Source organism: Perognathus longimembris, chromosome 24 (genome assembly GCF_023159225.1).
Source record: "Perognathus longimembris pacificus isolate PPM17 chromosome 24, ASM2315922v1, whole genome shotgun sequence".
Taxonomy (NCBI): domain Eukaryota; kingdom Metazoa; phylum Chordata; class Mammalia; order Rodentia; family Heteromyidae; genus Perognathus; species Perognathus longimembris.
The window spans coordinates 28,007,652-28,016,901 of record NC_063184.1 but is presented as its reverse complement, the minus strand read 5'-3'; positions in this window follow the sequence as shown (position 1 = coordinate 28,016,901).

Below are 9,250 nucleotides of genomic sequence, written 5' to 3'. Positions count from 1 at the left end.
CTGAGAATTAAATTAAAAAACAACTGAGGAGAGAAATTATTTCAGAGGAACAGCAGAGCTAATGTGAATTGAGCAGAAGGCCCAGCTCTGTTTTATCACCACCAAACCTGTTCCATACCTGCTGTGCCCAATGTATTTTAATCCCATCTGCCTTAGAGAAGATCAGCAAGAGCCATAGCCCAGGTTGTCCTCTGGCTGGGTCAAGGTCAGCTTTCCCTGGGGACCCACGCCCACAGAATCCAGTCCTCTTCTTCCTTTGTGTGTGAACTGTCTTGCCTGGGAGACAGGGCTGAGTCTCATTGGTATGTACTTCTCATCAGTGTTGCATTTTAAAAATGACAATGAACATGGACTTACCTCTGTTCCAAGAGATGTCTGAGCACCCGTGTCACAGCTCTGTTATTCATGCTAGCCAAAAGGTAGAAAGCAGGTCAATTGTCTGTCAACATACGATGGATAAAGGAACACAACATATACATACAATGGAATATGGCTCAGCCTGGTAAAGGAAGGAAATTCTGATGCATGCTACAGCATAGATGAACACTGGAGTGAAATAACACTGAGCAAGATGAGTCGGTGGCCATAAATAGAAAGAGACACGTGAGTTTCCAGGAACAGGGCAGGCAGAGAGAAAAAGGAGGACTATTTTATGGGCCTAGAGTTTCCGATTTGCAAGATAAAAACCACAATTTCCAGAGAGCTATTTCACAGCGATATGGATACATCTCACATTGCTGAATGACATGCTTAAAGTAATTGAGACTTTTGTTACATATTTTCGCTAAAAAAATTAAAAATGGAGAGGGGAAGAAACCTGATAAAACATTTCTCAAGTTTGATAACAATACAAAGAGAACCTGTGCATGGGAATAGCAAGAATACCAAATTCTCTCACATCTGCCAATGTAAGCCATTGGCTCAGTTTCCTTCTCATCCACATAGAGATTTTCCTTTTTCTTCTTTTTTTGGGAGTACTGAGTTTGAACTCAGGGTTTTACCCTTGCTAGGTAGGTGTTCTACCATGTAGCCTGTGCCCTTAGCTGGGCATAGATAACTTCTTAAGTGAGCAATAAAGGTTCCAACTCACACTGCCTCTCACCACCAGCAGCCATTTTTCAATACGCATCTTAGACTAAAATGCAAATTGAAAATGGAGAACAAAATAGGCTGGAATAGAGGAAGCAATGAGAGTGGTCCATTATGTTGAGGCAAGCAAAAAGCTGTAAATAGAGGAGATGAGAAGGAAAAAAAGACCCCGACAGAAAGACAAATTGTGCACTAGATTACTTCGCATTTTACGATTACTCTAAGAGCTACAGAATGGGAGAATGAAGGATGTGGAAGGCCATCCTGCGTAATGGCTCCGAAGATGCCAAGAGTGGAATTCTTGTGATCTTTATATGTGCATTTTGGACTGGGAATTTGTTCATCCATAAAAATGGAGTGTAAATGGAGCTGGAGAGAAAAATAATATTTTAGAAAAGCATTATAGGGTGTGAGATGGAAGATTTATTATTGTAAAAATTTATTAGGCTAGAAACTAGAAAGTGAATTACTGCAGGGAACAGGAAAAAAAATAATGAAAATTCTCTTCTAGGTGCCAGGGGCTTGTGTCTGTCATTTTAGCGCTAGGGGAGGCTGAGATTAGGAAGAGCATGGCTTCCACAGGCTAGCCCAGGCAGAAGCTTCTCAAGCCACTGCTGTGTGCACGTGGGCCTGTCCTCCCAGCGACGTGAAAGGCCTGCACTGGTGAGGATCAGGTTTCTAGAGCAGCTCAGCAGAAAAGCCTATGAGACTCCATCTTGACAGAAGCAGCCAGGGATGTGGCGTGAATACACACGTCATCTCCGCTATGGTAAAAGTCCTAAAAAAAAAAAAAAAAAAAAAAAGCAGATAGTAATCCTGGTGGCATATTCTCCTGGGCAGGGAGTGAAGCCCTATCTCAAAAATAACCAGTAAAATACTAATAATAAAGGTTGGTGCTATAAGTCATTGGCAGACTATCTGCCTTGAACGCACAAGAGCCTAATTTCAACCCCCCAGAAGCCCACTACGTTATAATAATTTATAAGGAATCAATTTTTTAATAAAATGAGCAAAAGCGATGCTGTGCAAATAATCATTGTGGATGGGATTAATTTCTTAAAATAGGGCTAACACGGTAACAGCATAGGAAATATGTCAAGAAAAGGAAGAATTAACATTATGGAACTCAAATGTTTAGGTACATGTAATAAATGCTCTGTGTGTGTGTGTGTGTGTGTGTGTGTGTGTGTGTGAAGTGATAGTAAAGGGAGAGAATGGATAATGACAATAGGCAACAAGAATGTGACAGAAAAATCTCATAGGAATCTAAGAAAAATGTCAAACAATTGGAACAGATGTAACAAACAAAGGAAATTGGGGGGAAAAAAAGAAAAAAGATCTGGATTGGAAAAAAAAAGACCTGAGCATGTGGATTGACAAAGCTCAACATGTTCTAAACAAAATTACATAAAGAAACCTTTGCCAAACCACCTCCCTTAGCCAATCTTTTGAAAAGTCAATAACATCACTGTCTATACCCAAAACTGATGGAGATGGAAACTGCTTCCATGGAGATTCACTGCCAAAAGGTGGGTGAGGTGTGAAAGGACCACAGGGGTAGGGCAGGAACCCACGGAGCGAGCGAGTGGCCCCTCTACAATAGGCCCATGGGTGTGTGTGTGGGGGTGGGGGCAGACAGTGAGCAAGAACGAGTATCCAATCCAAAATGTAAGGATGCTAAGAGGAGCAGACATTGCTGAGATACGAGCGATGTCTTGCGAAGGTCATGGAGGAAAAGCATTAGCTTGGTTTGGGGTTATGAAACATAACGATCTTCTTCCAGATAGGCCAAGCTTCTGGATTGAATCGGCCAAATCGCACAGAAAACTCCAGGGCCTCAGGTTCCAAGGGCATATATACATTGTGTGGTCTAACCCTTCAGGACAGACAGCAGCATGGAGAAAAGTGTGGGGGGGAGGGTGGCCAGGGGAAGCTACTTGCCACAGCAATACAACTGGAACTCATAAACTCTCCCTCGATGCCCACACATTTGATAATGGAATAAAATAAGTAAATAAATAAACAGAGGCTTAATAGGTATTTGAATATCTACTTAATATGTTACTACTTAAACAACATATGAGTCTAAATGGAGATTATTGATCAATGGGAAATACTTTGAATTCTGATAATAGCCTGCTTCTTAAGATTAGAGTTGGATATGGCAGGTATTGATTGATTGCTGTTCTTGCAAGGAATATTGGAAAGATAAAAGGAATCGTTTTATTCTTCAGCCGGATATATAGAAAAAAAACACAGGTAAATGTTTACTGAATATAGACATGAAATATACTTTCCAAGTGACAGGAGGACATTTAAATTGCACATAGCAAAAGGTAGAAAGTATAAGAAAATAACTGAACGAAGCCAAATTTTAATAGTAAATAAGCTCTCATCTACCTAACAAAAGATGAGGTGCCTCAAATTTGTAAAAATTTCACAGTATACTGCCTTACCAAACCATAATTTAAAGCAAAAGCATAATGAATTCAAAGCATAATGGTCCTCAACTTTTGGTCTCAAGCTTCCCATAACTTCTGAAACATTTTTGAGTTCTCCAAGGAGTTTTTGGTTATGAGTTTATGTCTATGGACATAGAGCATACTACAAATGAAAAACACAAGTATACTTTTTTTTCTTCAGGTGGCTTTGTTGGTGCATAGTAAAATTCACGTTAGGTATTTATTTCTATGAATTTTGATATAAATCTATGCCATTGTGTATCTACCATAACTAGAGACAGATTATTCTATGTCCCTTTAAGATAAATCTTTTTTTTTCTTTTTCCAGATGAGTTTTGTGGCCATAAATTTGTGTCTTTTCCAAGTATTTTACCAGTGGAATCCTATATGATTTAATCTATGCAGTTGAATTTTTTCACTTAGTATAATGCTTTTAATTTTCGCCCATGTTTTCATAATGTCAATAGTTTGGTCCCTTTTATTGCTGACAGAATTTCATTTTTCATTTTATGGCCCATGGCAATCTGGAGTTTTCTAGTTGGGAGTCATTGTGAAGAAGACAAGGAAGCCATATTGGCATGGGTGGGTGCAGGGTAGGTGGTCTAGCAGGCTGGTCCTTTCCTCGGGCAGTTACTGGCCATCTTAAAGATGCTATTCATGTCCTGCTCTCCCTAGATCCCAAAGTGATTACAGGAGAGAGAGGAACTGAGAATGAAGAAGACAGATAAAAACAGACAGAGATAGGAATGTCAAACGTTTCTTCTGCTTCTAGTTCATCTGTGGCCCAAGTAATAATTCATTTTTGTTGTTGTTGTGCTTTTGCTTTTTTATTTTTCTTAAAAGCAAAAGCAGTTTACAAATACCTGTTAGAAGAATACAAAGTTGACTTATTGTGATGCCTATGGATATCAGTATCAGGTTAAATATGTTAAATTGGGTCATTGAAGCTGTGGGCAAAATAAGCCTTACTAAATCAGAGCAGAGGAGTACAGTTCTTTAAGACATGGGCAGAAAGAAAGGCAGCCATTAGGAGGCTGTGGAATTAGGGTGTGATGGTGGAATTACTACTGCACCTACCAGTTCTAGGAGAAGGTTTGGTGACATATATATTTATATGTAGAAAAATCATTGATCATTTACTAAAAATGTGCTAGGTGTTCAGAAGGATAGTCAAAATCTGATGAGAGGCTGAGGAGGGTAAGAAGGGATTCATTAGTAGTGTCTTTCATTTATAAGCTTCTAGAGTTGTTTAGAACAAATCCATCCTCTGACTACCCTTTTCCAATTCACATCTCCTACTCCATAGCCAGGAGGCTTCAGGGCTCAGGAAAATCACAGCAAGCCTCCAACTAGATCAGCCCTGACTGGCAAGCCAGTGGCATGTACAGGGCTATCTGCCATCTCCCTTGGGTTAAACTGTTACCTGGCTTCTCCAACGCTATCAGGAAGATGATCTTTGGCTCAGTTGGGGATTGAACTCACTGGGTTTTCCTTGTACAGGAATAACTCGAATTGTTCTGCCACCTATGTTCCTGAGAACCTCAAGTGCCCGTAGGAAAAGCCGGTTCCCTGACACTTTCTTGTGAGGCCAGAGCTGCTCCTCAAGCTGAACCTGCGTCCTGGTGGCTGGTGGCCCTTCGTGCTACTGTGACCTGAGAAAGGGAAAAACGTGTTGTGAAGGGTAGCGCCAAAGCTACCACAGCAGAACACCCCACACAGAGATGGGGTTCAGCCCTCCCGAGAGCTGGAGGGCTGTGCTTTTTATGTCTCAGACACCACCCCCCACCCCCAGTCTCTTCATGCTGGCAGTGAGAGGGGCTGGCTGGGCTTCCCACCCATTGGTTTATCTTCTGGGTCATCCAAGAAGTGCCTCAGACAGATGGGAAGCCTACATCCGGCCTAGGCACAAAGGCTTCTTTCTGATGAAGGCCTTTGAATAAAACCTTTTCAGAATCTTACAGTAGACACACTCACAGCTTATTTGAGAGGTGTGGGTTTTGTGGAATCAGCGACGCTTTGCAAGTTTCTGGAGCTTACCAGTTGCATGCGTTAATTTAATAGCGTTCTAATGGCAACAGCAATGGGACAGCTGAAGAGTTTATTTGGGTTCAGGATAACGAGAATGCGAATCTCAGCACATCTCCACTGAGCTGCAATGCATTAGCTGGGTATGCGTTTCCATGGCAACAGCTGAAGACACAATACTACAGTCAACAAAATGGGACACATTATTTTGACCAAGCCTTTGCAACTTTGAAACTTACCAGGGTGAAGATTTCGACTCTTTCTCCTCCTCCTTCAACCTCTTACCCCAGACAACTTTTGGATCCAATTCTCACAGCCAGACAGAAAACTCTCTAAAGAGACTTTGGCACTGCAATGATCATAATAGGTACTTTTGCTTACTTGGGTCCATGAGTTGATTAAGTTCAGGAGAAAAGCTTGGAAACCCTGCTTCCATTGTATGTCTGTTTCCTTTACTCTAAGTCTTTCTCCTGAAATGATCTTGTGTGCCAGGAAAAACAGATGATAGATGACATCTCCTTGACAAGGGACTAAAACTACCTCCAAGGGAAAAGAGAGAAGGATCTCGCAGGACGGACAGTCCTCAAAGGAAAATGTTGCCTATAATGAAAGGGTGGTAGAAATAATTTCATGGAAATCTGATGGCCCCGATCAAAGGATGATTGTGCTCACAATTCTCATGAACCCCTGGTAGAGAGGCTGCTTAATTATGAATACCTCTTCTCCCTTCCCCCAGCTCTTCTTCTATTGAGACCCCCCAACCTCATGTCTGCCCCTCAAAGAAGAGCTGGGTGCTTGCTTTCTCTCTTCCCAGAGTGAGCTCATGACGCTCTTTTTAAAATTGTTGGGTTTTTTTTTTTTTGCCTTTTTTTTTGGTTTTACAATGAATACTTCTTTATTGTTGATCCAGTATTCTCAATTTTCAGGGAGCCTCAGATTTTAAGGGAATAGTGTTGTGTCTCTTCTTAATCAGTTACCATTACTTGATTATTTGGCATATGATGATGAGTGGCGGAGCTGCTGGCCCGCACCTCCTAGATAACAATTAGCATGCCTTTTTCTCAGCTGTCCTTTATTGAAATGTGGCGAGCATTTTCGTTCTGTTTCGTTTTAGGAGAAAGAATAAACAAAATCAATCGTGGGCAATGTCCGCTGCAAAGATTATTAAGATAAAGCATTCCAAAGCATGGATTTAAAGAATGTAGCTTGATACTGCTGTGCTGTTTGGTGACATCATGTACACTGGGCTGAGAGGACTTGCATTCTCCCTACATCGCATGCTAGGAATCATGATCCTGAATATTCAAAGCTGCTTTTATGCTCTTAGGTGTAGAAAGGATTTACAGAGTATCATGATTAGCTGTGGTTAAGATACTCGATCTGTGTAACTATAGTGTACTTCAGAGCTTTTAACACATAGTCCTGAGATTCATTCCTATTTAATAGGTAGTAGTCTATCCAGCTCTCAGTAGAGCTGAGGGTCTAGAAAGGTGAATTCGAACTGAAGGATTACCAAATATTTATGGAATTCTCTCCAGCTATTAGTTCATTCTCACTGCGTCTCAACTGTATAATCTGTGAATTGGGGCATTTGGGCAAGATTATCACTACGATAATATCAGGGAAGATAAAGTAGAATTGTGTCATCGACATCTTGGCTAAATCACCTTGTTAATGCTTATGAGGGCAAACTTGTGATCTAGGTTTTATTTCTTTTCAAATGATATATAGTAGTTGTATATAATAGTTGTATAATAGTTATTATGCATATACGTGTATATTGATTCCATACTGATGCAGTGATGATAGAATCATTAACATCTCCATCACCTCAAATGCTTGTCAACTTTTTGGATTGGAAACAATTGAAATCATTTTCTTTTTCTCCAGCTATTCTGAAATATACAATGTTGCTGACTCATTGACGGTTACTCTGTGATGCTATAGAATATTGGAAATGTATCTTTAAAATTTTTTTACTTTAAATTTCTTTAAGTTGTAAAGAGAAAAAAAACAACAGGGAGAGTTACCATTCAACTTGTCAGTTTATGAGGACAGTCCATCTTGATCACTACCACCCCTTTCAACATTCTCCTAACTGTACTTTGAGCACCCCAAGTTCCCTCTGTGCCCTTTATACATCCTAGACTCTGCTTCTATGAGATCAACTTCTTCAACCCCAAAACGTGACTGAGAACTTGTGGCAGTTTCCTGCCTGGGTGGCCTCGTTTAAGGTAATGTCCTCCAGTTCCCTCCATGTTGCTGCAAATGACAAGATTTCATTTTTGAGTCTGAATGATATTCTATTGTGGGATGGATATATGTATTTTAAAATGTATCCTTAAAAAAAGTTCTCTGAGGAGCATGCTTTACTGCTCCGCATAGCTGTGCCATTTTCTCCGTGCCATTTATATCTCAGTTTTAATTCTCACTCATCTCCAGCTCATTTTCTCATTGCTTCTTCCAATTTGAATTTCTGAGAATGGAGCCTTGTTGGCTCCACTTATCATGCCCTAGGTTATATGCCATTAGCCAGCTGTTGAACTGACGTAGTGTTCTCTCCCTCCCTACTCACTTAAGAATGGGTTAATGGGAATACAATTTTATATGGGATAAAACATTGCACAGTAGACAGCAAGAGTCTGTCCGTAGAGACACTCCACTAATAAAGGCCTGTGTGAAAGTGGGTGTTGGTTGACCGGTAGCCATGCAATTCAGCGTCTTAAACTATGTCTAGTCTCCTAAGACAGACATGGCCTTTCTTTCCTCTAGGTTTTTGTAGATGTAATTTTTGCTGGCCCAGTTGTGGAATAGTTCTTAGACTTCTTTACGAGAATAAACTCAATCTCTTAAACTGAACCTGGAATGTCCCTTCCAATACAGATGCTTTCTTGATTCTTACTCTACCGGTCTAATCTGCGCATGTTTTAATGCACCATGGGACAGAGAAAACCAGCATGAGAAAAAGTGCGAAACTTTCTTCTGATTGGGTCAAACCAGTTTCCCAGCAACATCATGCGATTATGTAGCTACTTATTCCATATTTTTAAATTTGGCAATGTGAAAAAAAAATAAAGACCCAACTCAGAGAGAAAGTAAGTTAAAAAAATAAAATGAGGGGGTGTCTGGCCCTTCATTAGTATGCAAAGAATAGAAAGAGCAAATAGCCTGAGAAAGAGAAGGGAGCAAGTTTAGGAACAAACTGCTTGGGAAAACTTTATTAAAGTCTTTGGAGAACAAGAAATGGAAAGGTAACTTTGATGATAAGAGGTAGAACTATAAGGATATTCTTGAACTAAGCCTTAGAATTTTTTTTCTTTTGGAAATGTACCTAAACTATTTTCTGGGAAATCCTTATGGAGTTAAAACAACCTTATAGAGTTAATACAATTTCAGTTCAATTGTCATTAGTATATTTTAGAGAGGGAGTGACAGAAAGAGAGGGAGAAAAAAAGAGAGAAGGATGGGAGGGAGGGATGGAGGGAGAGAGAGGAATCTTCTCTAGGTTTAGGAAACTGGCCATAAGTTTGAAGCTATACCGAGTGGGTATATAATTGATACAACGTATCCACCCTTTTGAATCTCACTTATCTTGTCATTAGGTCTTTCAGAAGCACCAATAAACTCAAATTTAAAGATGGCTACAAAGTAACATTGTGAGAATGGTGGAAATG